Genomic DNA, 18,098 nt, shown 5'->3' on the forward strand with positions numbered 1-18,098 from the left:
GACTAAAAAGTAAAAGGTGGGGAGTCTGACGGTCGGGTGTCGACGGCTAAAAGAGATTTGGTGCAGTTCTACAGAGAGGGACGATCAGATCCAAAAAAAAAGTTGAAGGGTGTTATTCAAGACACGACCGCATGACGTTGGACTACGGTATTATTATATTCCATTAAAACAAATAATGGAGAGAATTACACCTCTAGTATTTGCTACAATTTTATCTAACAGTGCATTTCTTCAAACGTTTCGTCAAAACGTTATTAATAATAATATATACTAAAAGAAAGGATATCTTCTATTTAATCACTGTCATTTCATACATATTCGAATCAAACCTTTGTTCGTTGCTTCACTACCAAGACAATAATTTAATTGAGCGAATTGGTAAAATTTTCCTATCTAAGCAAAAAACAAACTTAACGAAACTATCTGAAATTGGAGCCCAGAACGATTCAAACGAAAATTTTAAATTTAAAAATTGTTTGACATTAAATCGATAAAACTCATGGTAGGTTAGCTCCAGCCCAGCAAATAACTTCATGTATTTAAAAAAAAATCATTTATTTCAATAACTTGATATAGCAAGAGCTTAATGACACGTTTTTCGGTAGTTGTTATCAAGGTTTTGGCGAGTGACAGGAAAATATCTTAACTTCTTCAATTGTGATTTAGAACATTTCTAATTGTTTTGTTATTTTTCACGATAGCGACAAGTTTGTTTCTTTCTCTGTGTGCGAGAAACAAAAACAAAACCGCGCACCGAGAAACAAAAACGAAAATTTAATGAATGCTCATTGAGAAATCTTGCAACTCTTTTTACCATTAATTTATGATACTCAAAAGAACCTGTTTTGATCTAAATGAAATTTCTAGTAAATAGGCTGAAGAAGTTAAAATCGCTGCTGTAAAATCAAATACACAACTGTGTTCGTTAAGACGTTTTATTATTTTTAATGAGCTCTCATATATTTCAAAGACAATAATAATCTTCGATAAACACCCGCTATAGTTATCCACACACATGCCATAACTATCTATACACACGTTAAAATTATTCATACACACGCTGTAGCTTAGTCCGAGTTGTTTTTATACACACATGCTATAGCTATCCATACTGTATACATACCATACACACGCTATTCCTATCCATACATCCGATACAACTATCTATACACACGCATAAGCTCTCCAACCATGTGCTATAACTATCCATACATACGCTATAACTAATCATTACACACGCAACAGCTATCCACACACACGCTACAACTATCCGTACACACGCTGAAGATATACACGCAATAGCCATAATATGCTACACATGCTATGTCTTACACACGCTATAGCTAGCCATACACACGCAACAGCTCTAGCTATCGATACACATGGGTTGGTTAGCTATCATTCCATCAACGCAAATGTCATAGCTCTGCAGATGCATATACGCTATATGTGCACACTGCACACACTAAATGGCGGTAGCTTTCCTAGTGGCGGTGCTGGCTCGTGCAGTTTCTGGTTGTTTTCACCCGACGATATCTTTATTGGATTACCGCTGGTGGGGTCCAACTCAGATCGAAGAGGAACCGATTAAATGAAGAAATGCAGCTGCCCAGTACCTCCGCCGCTGCTGCCTGATACCACCGCTCTGGTTCTGCTGCAGCTCAGTTTCGCCACTGGAATCAGCCACCGCTGCTGATTATTCAGGACCGTTCTAGTGGCCTTCTACTAGTTAACTGATGACTGCTATGAGACGACGCAGGCTATTATATAGCCCAAAGCAAGAATCCATCCGCGAGCAAAGGAGAAGCGAGCTTGTGATTGGTAGAGTGTGCACGACTTATAATACAACTTTTAACTATTTTAATATCGAAAACATATTTAAATTATCATATGACAATCTTGCGCAATATTTCCCTTATCAATCAAGCCATTGGTGTTTAGAATCTGTTCAGTGGTAATGATAAAAGAAGCACTTTAAAACGGTGTTGAAACACCTGTTGCAGCTACCGAAAGCGAGCTCGTTATTGGTTGAAAGCTGCGAGACTGTTTACAAAGTCAAATCGGTTGTATCCGTTATTGTCGACTGTGCTTGTGAAGAGAGGTGGTGATTGGTTGCTCGGTATGATTTAGACAACCGATGTTATTTATCAATTATTCAATAGTGTATCTCAAACAATAGGTTATTTTTGTTACATAAATTCAACCGTAAAAGAATTTCTGATCGGTTGATGCCAAAACCTTTAAATTCTGAAAATAAAAGACTGATATATAAGCGCTCAAAACCTGACCACTTTTCTCTGGTTTTCCTGGTTGAATTACTAGATTTTCAAATTCAGGCGCCTAACTTCGATATAGACGATAGTCCAACGTCAAAAATTGGACGGATAGGAAGACAACTACAAGGAATGCCTATCGATGCAGTTCAAGATCGAACCAGACATACGTGACTAAAAGGCGAAGGCGATTCCGCCATAATTTAAACCTGAGGTTGACCATCACGAAGCGACAAATGAGCCAAAGTAGCAGGCGAAAAAAATTACTCGGAGCTAAACTATGTTACCTGTTTAGCTCTAGTCTGTCGTTTTTCGTTATCAAACATATTTTTCTAATAATCGGATGTTAAGATATTTCGTCAAGTTGAACGTAATTTAGTAGACCGAGAAAGCCAACTCATCCCCATATTTGAATAGAAAGTTATAAGGATATCATTAATACCTAGGAGCCAGCAAAACAAATCGTTGGAAGTCTTTCTTATCAAAATAACTCAAACCATATTAAAGTGGAGGCAGATGTAAAAAACTTAGTAGACGACGAATTTTATAAATAACAAACAAAAAAGGTGGCCACGACAAGGTATGTAGCGCGAGAATAATAGTAATGGTTATCGAAGGTAGCATTGTTTGAAAAATTTATGATTTCAATACAAATTTTCTTCAATGTGTGTGTGTTGATTCGATCAGATTTGATCAATTGTGTGTGTAGTGGTCGTAATTTTTCGATAAAATCTCATGTTTATACATTCAACAAAGTTGCTCTTAATGAGAAAAATTTTCAATAGAATATGACATCTTCAGTGGTTGATCGAGTTGCTTTTTAAGCTGGAAATGTTCTGACAAACGTTTCACATTCATTTTTGTCATTAACGTTGCGGTTCAACTTTGGAACTGCTTCACTATTCAAAGCGACACCGCTTTGGTAGCTTGATAGTATAAAATTAAAACAACTAGCTGTTGCACTAGCAAATTTGAACGTTCAACATTTCCAATAATTATCTTACAATATCAGGTAATCGTTCCCTAGTTATTGAAAGTTCTATCATGAGAAAACAAATAAAGAGAGCAAAAAGTAGCAAAAGGTTCTATATTTTGTTGTAGAACTAACATAATGTAGCGTGAATTCTCAATATAATTATTTTAACTGTCTCTTCAGAATGCATAAGCAGCGAAAGAGTGCTAAAAAGTGATTTACATATTGCCTCGCTGGCAACATTTTGCCTTCGTTCAGTTTGATTTTGTTTGTTCAGATGTATCGCAGCGCAGCCATTTGAACCGATTCATCCTTCAGTATATAAGCGATACTTTCTTCGTCAATAAATCACTTCGGCATGAAAATGAAGATCGTACTACTGTTCGCCCTCGTTGCCATAGCGCCGGCCGTTTTCGCAAAGCTGCCGAAAACCACCACTGTTTCGGTGTCCCTGACCGGAAACGCGGACGGATCAGTGACGGTTAACACTGGCAAGAAGTCGTTCCTTATTCCGGCGCATTTGACTCAGGTAGCACAGAGTCTGCTGAGTTACATAAGCACGGCAGTCAATTCGGTCACGTCTGGATCGACCGTTACCGTAAGTGTACCGATTACTACCAACTCCGACAAGACGATTTCGTTCACTATCGATGGAACATCCTACACGATCACCCGTGCAGAGCTGAATATGTTGAAAAAAGGCGTGGGAATTGTTCAACATTTCCTAGGATGAGTAACACTTTGAAGTTGCGCTGATGCAAATGGATTCCTAACGATAAAATAGTTACAAGATAAGCAATAATGTTTCAATTAATTTTGGATGACTTTTCCGATCTGCGTAATTGTACGAGTTGTTTTGGGTCTTTTACTTATGTTCATAACATTATTAATTAACCGTTAGATTCCGTGACAAACTAAAGTTCAAGGTTTTTTCGTGCTGCATAACAGATGCTTAATAAGGGCAGGAAGTGAATAAACATTTGCCCAACACTCGCAACATGACAAAACCCTCGTGGTTTCTAAGTTGATCTAAGCCATTTTATCTTGGTTTATTGAATGAAGGTTATAACACGACACCCATTTAAAACGCAAAACAAATATACCGTGAAGCGGAAAATGGAGAAAGTTTCAGGTCCTTTCGCGAGCCCGGGTGCTGTAAAAATCAAAACAAACATCATTAGCATACTTGAAGATGGGGGCAGTGTGCAAATGTCGAAGGATACAAACGACGAAAGGTGGTGGTCAGCAGCGAGCGAAAGAAAAACGAAATCCAAAAGAAAACAAAAGGAAGCGGTTTTCAATTTTTGCGACAGGAAACACCACCCCCTGGGTGGACAGACACAGGGGCAGGAGGTTCCCGAGCAAGACAAAAGCTAATTTATAATCTCAACTGGTAATCTGGAACGTGCGAACAAGTGCCCCTCGGGCTGCTCCCGGTAATGGCGGCAGGAGATATAAAAGCAAAGTGTATTCAAGAAAATCGAATTCCGGTGGGTGTTAACATTTTCTTCTATTCACTGGAAAGACGTGACAAATTGTATTTTTTTTCTCGTGCAGCTGTTTCAACTTTTCAGCACAGGTCTGGCAACAACGGCGAGAAGGGAAATTTCGGTGCAGTAATTTATCGAATATAATTGCAGGAGATGGCAGAGGTGGTATGCCTTAGAATACACGATCAGAATACAGTTTAAAATCGAGTGAAAATTGTTTTTCAGGTGAGCTTTGAAGAGTTGTGTCAAGGGTCGATTTGCAGTTTTGAAAAAAATGTTTGTACATTTCTCTGTTCGTTATGACATTCGATTGAGACTGTGTGTATTGTTGAACGCAAGGAAAGATATGATCTTCGATATTTGAGAAGCATGTTTCGGACATATTTATTATTTAACTTAGAAGCACAATGATATTTTCCAAATATTTTAGATGTGATTGACGAAAACAATGGTAGAAAAACAGGATAATGCGGAACAATTAGCAGGAAATGTACAATAAGTAATTCTCCAAGATGGTCTCGAGATACGATGCTGGCCTAACAAGCCAGTCGTCGTAGCTTCGAGTTTCGGCTCGGGAGAGACTGTTAGTGACAGTAGGATCGTACCGCTAGCCCCGCAATTTTCCTGTACATTAACAGTTGGCTGCGAAGTCTGTGTATAACAAACAGAAGGTCAATTTCCGAATCGGAATGAAGCACCAAGGCTTTGCTTTTTGTACAATAAAGGGAAGGGAGGATATTTAACCCTGGAAAAATAGTCTGCGTCAATTTGACGCCTCGCTTTCGGCAATGTTGCGCTCTTTTCATCTGACAGTGCGTCAGTTTTTTCTCATTTTTTCTTAATCAATAAAGAAATAATAAAACCTAAATTATATGTTTTGTTATCTATCGTTGTGTTGACACCGTAATGATCATTCATCGATATTTAAAAAAAAAAGATACATTTTCAATCATTTGAAAGTCGGGAGTCAATTTGACGCATGATTATCCTTTTACGATTGTCTTTTCGGGGTTTAAACCGAACAATAGATCAAAGAGCAGGTAAGCTATAGTGCAAAGTATTAAGTAAAATGGAAATGACAAATTGGAAGCCAAGCAGGATAGAGTTGAGTGTAGATTTTTTCATTGAAGGCGTGGCCACGCAGTCTTGAGAAAGAGAAACGAAACAAAACACTTTCGATATTACTGAACGATTTTCATAAGCACCAAAAAAACGTTTGTGCTTTCCCGATGCGAATTTACTCTGTTTCTTAGATTAACTGATGTGCGTTATTGATATTTGACCGATAACGGCGTTCGCGTGGGCACAAAAACACATTTGAAACTTCTTGAAATGAGGATTATTTCTTGCTGCGTTAAACTGTTCATTGGCAACACTACAGTTTATCTTTGATGCCCTGGTCGTTATTTCAAAAATGATAATTGAGAAATACATGAATACATGCAAATTTCACACTAGTAGTAGTTGCAAAAATTCTCATAACTTTTATCCTAAAGCATTTATAGTTCTGAAAAGAACCGATTCCATAATCTTCAGCTAGAAATGCGTGCTACAGAATGCTAACGATCACACCACCGGTAGCATTGAATAGTTTGCTTGGCCACGCATAGTAAAATTTGCTCTCCACTGTGCCTGCCGCTGATGGTGCCTGTTGCAGCCGTATGCAAAATAAAGGTATGGTGTTCTGCAGTGCCTGGAAGTTGACTCGTACGCAGCACTCGTTTCCTAATTTCGCGTACCTCTAACAGATATACTCCTCTCGCTATTGGGTGTCAAACTAGAATGAAGCTGAATTTTCTACACGCAGTCTTTTGTATCGAGTTGACCGTAGATTTTTGCATTGAAGGCGTGGCCACGCAGACTTGAGAAAGAGAAACGAAACAAAACACTTTGTTGAGTCAGAATATGGGGGCTGTTTAATTTATTCCGTAAGCCAAGCGGATTTTAAAAATAACGATAATTTTTATTTTGATAGGAAAAATTGCCATTTACGGATGACACAGAATGATTTCAAATTGAAATAGCGAAGCTACTCCGTTCCGAAAAGTGTGCGTTTAACGTACGATATCCCGCCACTTCGAAAACGGACATCGTTCGGCACTTTGTGAACGCCGGATTTGCCCGTTTCGGCATCTAACGTTTGCGGTAAAAAAATGGACAAAAATTGCCAATTTTTCATGGGTTTACCTCAGGGGCTAGAAGTGGCTGTCAGATTACATATAAAGTGAGCGTAACAAGAATCGCCGCCATGCTGAACCAACCAATGGTTCCTTGACGTTTCTTTTCACGCGCAATAACGAGTAGGGGAGACTGGTAACTGTGGTTACATTTTCATATTTCCGAGTTTGTTTATTTAAGTTTCGGGTACTTTCGCTAATTTTGTTGCGATTTTTTATCGAATATACCGTTACTGTAACGCTTATCGTGTGATGTTGTGAAAGATGAAGTGCATTATTCCGACCTGTGTGTGCATTTTGAATGGAGTAAAGGTAGAGTTTCAACACACAGGTGAATAGTACAGCTTGAACCACAGGTAAGCCTTACTAATAGGTTAACATTTAAGATTTCCAACTTATCACAAAAAAAAAACGGTTTTGGTGTCGAATTCTCTCCATTTCCGGACTGTCAAATCAGCCTGCTGTTGGGAGCAAAACAAGCGCAAGGATTTGTTCTCGCCACTTCTGCGAACAAGATTTTTACTTAGTGAACGGCAAGCGTAAGTTAATGCCAAGTGCAGTTCCGAGATTGATGATAGCAGGCATCACCGAGTTGGATGTGCTCGACGACGAAGACATCACCGGTTCGAATACCGGTAATAATTTTTTTATTACCGTATCCAAATCTTAATTTTAAGTTAATTCAATCAAATAGAATTCTAGAATTTCCAACACCAGGGGGTCAATCTCCCCTAATTAATGTAACAAACGACGCCATATTGTGTTACGATTAAATCACTTGTCTTCAGGCCCCTGGTTTACCTTAAATCGCACTGGCGAAACTACTCATGCATCGTCAATCATAGTAACCCATGTGATAGTAATAAAAATTGACAGCTCTATCAGTCAAACTCTAACTGGTCGGTGTTAAGTCAGACCGGACCAAGTAACATTTTGGTTATTTCGAGAAAAACGAGTTTGAAGTTTACTACTCTGTGAGTTTTGAAGATTTCCATATTTCCGCGTAATTTGGTATTATGAGCTAGAGTTACTCTTTGACTGTATCGTGTAAAGTGACAATTAAGAAAAACAGCGTTATGAATTCGACAATGACCGGTAACGTAACTGACTAGGTAAAGCTGGTCCACTCTGACTGAACAAACGATTGATATGTAATAAGTTGGTTCATTGTGACTGATCAATTGAAAAAATATTTATAGCCAATCAATCGAACAGTTAAAAAGTTTTAAAATTTTGTGTTTTGCTTCTTCAGCACCAAAGATAATACAAGTTATATAAAATATAATTGAACAAACACAATGAATGTTTTCGCAACCATCCTCTCTCACTTTATTATCATTTTTATCAACCATTTTAGGATATGATTCCTTGGTAGAATCGTTATTCTTGAGGTCAGTATCAATATTATAATCGGAACTTGTTTTTAAAAATGAATTTTTTTGTGTTACTCGCACTAAAGACTAACATTTTCTAGTTATATGTTCAATCATAGTGGAACATTTACACTTTTTTCTTTTACTGGTAAAGTATACTCGTTTGGCTAACGGGTTCTGTAACTTTTTTATAAGGTTCCTGGCAGCTTTGAAATCAACTTATGCTGACTTCAAACCAATGCAAATAACTCCGGTAATTACAACTTTTTTCTGCTTGGCACATGGTCCACTCTGTCTGAATACTATAAAGCGTGATATATGGTCAGCGTAGCGAAACCAAAATTCGTCAAAAAATCATTCAAGTATATTTCTGTGTGTAAAACATATATGATTCCGATGAATGATGGAAGAGAGTATCCTCTAATAGAGAGAAATCCAAAAAATCGCTTAAATATTCGTCTATTTGCTGATTTTTACCAACATGTGACTGGGTTGTAGTTGCCAATAACCTAACACTTGGTTCGTTCTGACTGCACACTATGATTGCTTTTCTTTGATTATTCAGAAAAAAATATGCCATAAGTTTTGCTATTTGAGAGATAAATCGACTCTGGTTGTTGTGTGATGTAGCTTAAGTAAATCTTGATTCAATGCTATCATTAACTCGTTTTTTCCAATTTTGCGACTTGGTCCGGTCTGACTTAACACCGACCAACTGTGATGGCGCAAAAAGTGAAGCCACTCCGTTCAGAAGTGTGCGCGTTCAAAGAACGGTACCCCGCCGCTTCAAAAACGGACATCGTGCGGCACTTTGTGGACGCCGGGTATGCGCGTTCCGGCATCTACAACATCTTGACACTATTGGACAACGATCAGAGCATCGAAAGAAAGCCCGGTTCCGGACGGCCAACGACCCTGAGCGACAAGAAGCTTCAAAGGATGCTGAAGAGGAGAGGAAGACCGAGGGATAAGTAGCTAAATCGCTGCGTGCACTTGGCCAGGAGTGAAAAAGTGTCTGGAGAACATGGACATACATGTCAGAAAGCGGCAGTCCCGTCTACTGGTCTCGGAACTGCAGGCAATGACGCAGCGACAGCGGTTGAAAAAGATGGTCTAGTCGATTTTTCCGGCGAATCGCGACGTGGCGGTGGTGATGGACGACAAGACCTGTTTCATCCTAGATGGCAACGACTGGCAGGGCACTTCGTATTTCACTTCTCTCACGAAGGAAGTGAGCTCCGAGGGAAAATTTATTTAACACACCAAGTTCCCCAAGAAGGTGCTGCTGTGGCTGACAATCAGTGAGAAGGGCACGTCAAAGGCGTTCTTTTTTCCTGCCAGAAGATGCGTCGTTTATCAAGAAATACGATAAGGGTGAAGACACGGTGTTCTGGCCAGCTTTGACGTCGGCCCACTACTCGAAGCGATCGATGGAGGAGATAGAGCGGCTGAATATCGATGTGGTACCGATGTTGGCGAATTCGCCCAACGTCTCCCAGCCGCGTCCCATTGAGAAATTCTGGGCAAACTTGAGGCGCAAGATCTATTCCAACAATTTTGTCACGAGAACGGAGGAAGAATTAATAAAAAAAACGAAGAAAGAGCTTAAAACATGCCTACACGCATGTTTTCGTCCACCATGGCGAATGTTCCGGTTAACTGCCGGGAGGCCGTTCGCAAGGGCTTAGATTTTTTTTTGCAAATAAGATAGTATAATTACCATTAATGGGAAATTTATCCAAATCAATTATCTGTCTCAGTTTTTTTTTCATCACCATCTGAAAAAAGTCCATTTTTTACCGTTAACGTTACAACATCATGCCACAATTGGAAAACAGTCAAAGCATCGAAAGAAAGCCGGACTGTCGTTGACCCTGAGTGACAAGAAGCTACGAGCTGAAGAGCAAGACGGAGAGAAAAGTGGCTACATAGCCGCGTGCGCTTTTCAGGGAGGTCAGTGCATCCGGCCATTTAGTGAAAAATTACCTGGTGAACTTGGACATGCATGTCAGGAAGCGGAAGTCTCGTCCACTGGTTTTGGAGCCGCAGGCAATAACACAGCGGGAACGACTAAATAAGATGGACAACGGCGTTGGTGATAGACGCCGAGATCTATCTCACCCTGGATGGCAACGACTGGCAGGGCACTTCGTATTCTACAATGACTTTGCTATCGCTGTCAAAACTTATTAACTTGTTTGCTGCGTATCCAACATCTCAATGGTCTGTGGTTTCCCTGACAGATATGAAAAAGAATTCAGCAAAAATTCCATTTAACGTGAAATGGTTGCAGTAATACCTCTTCAATCTCATTAGAATTATGGCATCCCCTAGTATTTTACTTCTCCCACAAAGGCTGTGAGCTTTGAGGTGAAGTTGATTCCACACATCGTTGCCTGCAGCAATGCAGCAATTGTGTCTTTGGGAAAGTTTTAGAGTGGAAAAAGACCCTTTTTTTGACAATAACAGATCCATGATTAATCACCCTACAAGTGCGATAAAAAAATTTTTCGCTCAAAAAGTTAATATTTTTGACCACTGTCTTTGGCAGAGTTCTTAAGAATAACATAACAAAAGACTTTGCCGAAGACACTAGGTACCTATTTCTCTTTGATCAGCTCGTCCAGAAGCAGATTTCTCGCGCATAACTTTAAAAAGCTGTCGGCGTGTGGACGAAATTTTCTTCATTCTGTGACAAACGTAATTAGTTTTAAATTTTATGTATACATAAATGATTTAGCAAACCTGATGAATTCACACTCGAGATTAACTATTCGAGAATTTTTAAACTGAATCGAATTGTCGAAAATTTTGAAAACCCACGTGCTAACACGCAACGGTCACTCGGAAAGATTCCTCAGAACGTGAAAATGCAAAGCCTGCTATGTTCATTCCTGCATCAATCCGTTGACATAAGAGAACTTACGTTTTTGTTTTTTTGTTCACTGTTTTTTCAAATTTTTGTGAATTTCTGCAAGTTTCTGCAAGAAGTATTGAATGGCCTGTATGCAGAACGCCTAGACAATTCGATTGGTGCTAATATCGCTGTGGGATACGATGGGAAACAGTAAAAAATCGAGAATTACTGGTTCAAACCGAATTTTTCCGCAGGAAAAATTGATAAAATCCTGATTATTAGTGAAATCGAGTCTTCTGTAACATATTAAAAATCAAGGTCTAATGGTGTTTTAAAGGTTCAGTAAGAATATCATACGTAAAGCGGTATAAAATATGACTTTTAAGGGCAAAACCTGTTTTTAAAAAGATATAATTGAAAACCGTTATATAGGTTAGTAATATTAAGAAATAGGTACCTATTGTCTTCGGCAAAGTCTTTTCTTATGTAATTCTGAAGAACTTTGCAAAAGACAGTGGTCAAAAATATTGATTTTTTGAGCAAAAAAAAATTTATCTCACTTGTAGGGCGATTAATCATGGATCTGTTATTGTCAAAAGAAGGGTCTTTTTTCACTCTTAAACTTTTCCAAAAACACAATTGCTCTAAAATGTAACGTTCGTGAGAAAATGACTTTTGACCACCTTTTTTGATTTCTGGACCACAGTGCGTCGTATGTTTGAATCCCGTTGCCAATGGAACCGTAGCGCTAGCTCCGCAATGGTACAGTACACTATGACGGTTGGCTGCGAAGTCTGTGTCGTATAAACTGATGGTCAAATTCCGAATCGGAATGTAGTAGCTGGGTTTTGCTTTTTCACTAACATGTCCGGACGTGTTCAACGATGCTCACAGTGCTTCGGTCCGCTGTTGATCAATTTGCTGTGAAACGCTGCGATTGTCTGCTACTGCTCTGCCGGTTGCGGATCGAGCCAGATTCCCGTATATACGTTGTTTATACAGGGGAACTTCGATATGAGGAACCGTCGATATAAAGTACCTTCGATATAGCGTCACTCGATATAAGGTACATTTTACCTCGATATAAGGTACAAATTTTTATTATGTAACAAATAACTCCGAAATTGGTATGGAAACTTCTATAAATAATATATTGGTTATCTTGTCAACGTCTCTGTTTACTATTGATCATTTGGGGAGTGCCCATAAAATACTCCACACTCAGCGGAAGTTTGAAAACCCGTCAGAAAAATTTATTGTTGCCGAAAAAACATGTTAAAAACATGAAAACTGTAGAAGAAAGTCTGGATTTTTCGATAAAAAAATAATGTGTGTTTTTGACAACCGTTTTTATATAACATTAATCAATCGATTTCATAATAAAAATAAATTTTACGTAGATCTATTGTCTATTGAGTGTAACAATACACCAAATTAGCATTTTTCATTCTAATTCGCTTGTCCCATAAATTTGAATATGGTGCCTCAGAGCACCACTGGGCATACAGAAGACAAAAATTTACAACGTATGCTGGCTAAAAATATCCGTTACGATGAAATATCATATTGGCCAGCATTTAGAGATGCGCAGAGATGTTTCTAACGCAATCATCGTGATCACTTTACACTCTTTTGGTGTTCGAAGTGTAATGTTCGTCTTTGCATAATGAAAGCGAGATTTTTCTTCTTCATTTTCCATCATAAAAAATCAATCAAATGGTCGTAAACGTAGTCCTTTTTTTTTTCGAAAACTACACTGATTCTCTTTTATTTTTATTAATTTTTAAATAACTGCTTTCAATAGTTAAATTTTGCCAAAAAAAAATTTTCTCGTGTATTAAAAATAAGTCCCTTGTATGCTCATAGGTGCTCTGGAGCACCATGTCAAATTTAACTTTTTACTTCAAAATATAACATTTCCCAGTAATTTTAATAAGTCTACGAAGTATTTTGCCCAAATTAACCCGTTAAGTATTTTTAAATCATGAAAAACCTCGTGAGCGGGAGAGGGTTAAAGTATGTTCGGCAGAATGGTGTATTTCTCAAATATGAAAAAATGTTTACAATATAGTAGGCCTCTGAAATCACACCCAAAAAAGTTGATTGGTGTTTTTTTAATTTTTAATTTGTCTATAAAACTACCTGTATGTGGTCAATATTCAAGAGATAGAACCAAAGCGTCTTCAGCGAAGTTTTTCTGCATAAGATTACCTACAACTTTGCTAAAAACTTCACTTTGATTTGATAAGTAATTAAAAAAAAATAATTGTCATTTCACTTTTAGGCAAATTAATCAAAAATCTCTTTGCATTAAAAGTTTCCCCTTCAGATAAACAAAAACTTTGTCGAGTACACTATAGCATTTCAAAAGCATTTTCACGGTCAAATGGTTGACGATCACGTTTTTTACCTTTTAAACCAGTGTGCAAAGTGCAACTTTAGGCCACCCTTATGTGTAAAAAAAGTTAGTTCAAACGGTCATATTTAAATGGAATGAAGAAAATGCAAATTCCGAAATCCTGAAGGACGAGGAAATTATTGAAAAAGTTGTCAACGAGTAGGCAGATATTCTTGGTTTTTATACATCGGGCCAAAAAATATATAACAACGAGAAGGAAAATAAAGCAGTTTTAATAAAGAGTCTGTATGAATGTTAATAAATGTTGAAAAAAAAAATAGTGATAATAGCGTAACGGCTCGATTTTTCTTTTTTTCTGGGTGACATACGTTTTGGAAACAAACTATCACACGCGGCTAAAGGTCTCCTAGAGAGCCAAAAAAACTATGTGTTTCAAATTGTACTTCAAACAAGTTGGTACACACAGTACAGTTGGTATAGTTGGATTCTATTTCCAAAATAAACTATACGTAGACAAATGACAAGAAAATGAAGTATTTAAAGCCCTATTGTTGAAAATGTTTCATGATTCGATATAAGGTACAATTCGATATAAAGTACAACTTGAAAATCGAAATGTACCTTATATCGAAGTTTGCCTGTACAAATTCTGCATGCTAGAGCTCTTATACTTGACTACTGAGAGTTAAATTACCGGTAGGCGTGGCGTGTGCACTAGAGCAAGTAAAATATAAATACATCAACAAATCGTTTACAACGTCAAAGTTATAGTATATTTTTGCGTCGGCTGTGCTGGGGAAGAAAAGTAGTGATTGGTTGCTTTGAAAGATTTAAACCTGACATGTTATTCACCAATTTTTCGATAGTATATCTCAATCAATTTTTTTTGTTACCTAAATTTAACCGTAAAAGAACTTCTGAGTCTATTTATTTGTTTATGGATATATCGCCTGACGTAAAGCCTCAATAAAAATTAAGAAAACCAATAAGAGTTTCTACAATTAGCCAATCAATGTTGATACCAAAACCTCGACAAACTAATGAGAAATGACTGATATAAAATCGCTTGAACATTGATTATTTTTTCAATGGTTGAATAACTTGATTTTTAAATTCATGCACCTGACTTCCAGATAGATGTTAGTCTCAGGCGTCGTACACAAATTACGTAACGCTTAAAAACTATATTTCAGACCCCCTCCCCCCTTAAGTAAGTAACGTTCGATATGACTCCCCCCTAAAATTACGTAACGCTGAACAACCTGACCCCCCTCCAAATTTACAATTTCGAGCAAACATCACACCTACGTAACTGTCTCAACTGCTCCTCCTCCTTCCTATGTAACAATAAGTAACGCAGACTCAACCCCCTCCACCCTCTTTCATGCGTTCTGCAATTTGTGTACGACGCTTTACGACAAATAATGCACTAAACGTCGAGTTCGACAAATTGAAAAATGGCGTCTAAAATGTAAAAAATGTGGAAAATGCGTCAAAAAAAAGCAAAAAAATAAAACGAGGATAGCGATGAAAGAAACAATAAAATAGGAAAGAGAAATGAGGTGACATTGAACCATATCAAAGAAAATTGAAAACTCTAAGAGAACTGCAAATATAGGGTGAAATAAATTGTTTGTAAACGAAATTTGAAAAGTCTTCGATATTTCTATTATAATTTGTCTACTAGTTATGGTTTTATTTTCAATTTTTCCTCGATCATAAATGCATTTCATTTATCCAGTCTCACGAATATTTGAATATTTTGAGGAAAAAAGGTTAAGAAAAAAAGGGAAAAAACAATAAAAATATGAAAACAGGTAAATAAATTGGAAAACAGAATGGTACATGGAAAGAACACAAGAAAAACGAAAATGTACAAAATCAAGGATAAAAAAAATAAAAAAGAGGCGAAAACAAACATAAAAATTGGTTTAAAAAGGTTAAATTCTACTTCTACTACAAAAAATCGAATACCCTTTAATTGAATACCGAGTAACCCCCTTTTGATATGCGTGTAGGTAGAAGTAGGTAGACGGAAAATTCTTAAATTGAAGTAGGTAGTCATATGTTGTGGTTGTTTTTTTGTCCTGTACTGGATCTAGGGTTTTTAGGTAGGATTTTGAAAAGCCATGAAAAATGATTACCTACGTCTTTATTGAGCAGTGTGGATGGATGTTGTTTGTAGATTTCTAAACTTTCAGATACGTCCAATTTCCATAAATTATTAACGGGGCGAAGCAGGTGAATGTTATCCGAAGTTAGTGGATGTCCCTCATTAAAGACATGTTCAGCCACTTTCGATTTGAAATGGTGTGGTGGATCATTTTTGGAAACTTTGCATGCTTTGTTGACCTCTGCCATATGCTCTTTAAAATGGATTCCCAGGATTCTTTTGGTTTGCCTAATATAAACCTTGTTGCAGTGGCAACAAGCATCTTTGTAAACCCCTGCTTTATTTAATCCATCAATTGAGTCCTTAGTGGAGCCCAATAATGTTTAGAGTTGGGTATTCCTACTAGTGTAGACGATATCCATGCCAAATCTTTTGAATTTTGAGTGAAGTTGACGTGTTAAGGCCCCATCATATTCCACAGCTATTCTTTTCAGGTCTTCTGTAATTGGGGTGAGTGTTGTAAAAAATTCTCTAAATTGAAGTCGCTTCTGTTTGTTTATAATGGCTTGAATGGTGCTCTCATTATAACCATTTACCCTTCTTCGTCGCAACTTCGAGAATGTATTCCAATTCCTTTTTCCTGGTTATTTTACTGAGGGGTAGGGTTTCCATCCGATGTATCATGCGGTGGAAGGATGCCATTTTATGCTGGAAAGAATGACTAGAAGTGGAGGGTATTACCCGTTTTGTGTTCGTGGGCTTCCTAACAATCTCAATTTCTAAGTCCTTAGACTTTCTAACAACAACAACGTCTAGAAAGGGAGGACTATTGTTTTGTTCCTTTTCAATCGTAAATTTTATATCTCTGTGAATATTATTAAGAGTTGTGAAAAACGCTTCAAGTTCCGTCTCTTTCAAAATACAAAAAATATCATCCACATATCTCCACCACCGGATTGGTAAAAGGTTATTGGTTTCTAATTTGGTTTTCTTTGTTTGCCATGAATAGCTCACATAAGAAGGGAGAAAGAGGATTCCCCATTGGAGCTCCTTTTGTTTGTTTGTAAAATTTACCTCGAAAAGTGAAATATTTTCTTTCATACAAAGGCGGGTTAGTTTCATGAGACTCACGACTTTCTTTTTACAAATGCTATCAGTATATTGGGGAATTAGCCAATCCTCAAGAAGATTCTAGATTTCATTCACTGGAACACTCGGAAACAAAGCCGTCACGTCAAACGAGACCATTATCTCATCCGCTTCAATGTTACCCGAAGATTTCAAATTTTCAACGAAAGCTTCCGTACTCTTAACCGATCGACTTGGGAGTTTACTGGGCATAGCTTGAAACTCTTTCACTAACCATTTTGCTATTTTTTCTGTTAGAGCCCCTACAGCTGAAATAATTTCCCTCATTTCGTTTCCTGGTTCATGGATTTTTGGTAGGCCTTTTATTCTTGGAAGAACTGGATTTGAAACTCGAAGATGTTGTAATGTATCGCCAAATGTGGGTTTGCAGTCTTTAATTGTGTTCTCAACTCGTTTTACTATCTCAGCAATGAATTCGCAATTTAGAATAAATATATGTTCGTAGTTTAAAATATGGACCGTTATCAATTTTTTGAGTCATCTGTTCATCTGTCAGTTTTGTCCATGATGACATTTTGATTACCCTTGTCTGCTTTTGAGTAGAAAACTTATTTGTCCCGCAACTCTTTAATAACCTTTGAATCGGATGAACTTTTATGGCGTGGAATCGTTTTGGCAACATTTGAGTATAGCGTTTTGTAGAGCACCTCGAAAGCTTTAATTTTATGTATAAGTCAACAGCGCCAAATGGGGTAAAACGGCCCAGAAGATTTTTTTACAAAAATCGTCAAAATCGCCAAAATCTCAATACTTTTAGCTAGACTTATTAAATTTTGCTGAAAGTTTGAATAATCACTCTACCCTACTAGAACTGCCTACTTTACCAGAAGATACGCCATTTGGGGTAAAATGTTTCTTGAAGATTTTTTTCCCCAAAATGCCGTCAAAATTACTTAAACTGCCAGAAAACGTCCCTCAGAAAGGTGGTTGCGTCTCTCGCGAACTGGCTCTTAACAGTTCCTGTGAGTTTTGGTGTCTGTAGCCAGAAGTAAAGCTACTTCAGAGACTTAAACGTTAGTTACTCAGCAACTTACCCGGGTACCCACAAAATGAAATGCTTCTTGTTTTTTTTTTTTGATTTCTTGACCAATAATCCACACTAATGAAGTAAAATAGTACGAAGTATTAATCTTACGGATATCCGCATCTGCATCATGCATCACAAAATATCATGCGGATGCTGTGGATATTAAAAAAAATGTCGCTTCGTTAAAAATTTTGTAGTAAAACCACGGCACAAACAACCACTCTTAAAACCCTTCAGCGAGCCAAAATACAAGCAGCAGATCAAGCTTCCAGCGATCGAGCGAAGCTTCGTAGAAGATATCTCAATT

The sequence above is a fragment of the Wyeomyia smithii genome, chromosome 2 (genome assembly GCF_029784165.1).
Source record: "Wyeomyia smithii strain HCP4-BCI-WySm-NY-G18 chromosome 2, ASM2978416v1, whole genome shotgun sequence".
Lineage (NCBI taxonomy): Eukaryota > Metazoa > Arthropoda > Insecta > Diptera > Culicidae > Wyeomyia > Wyeomyia smithii.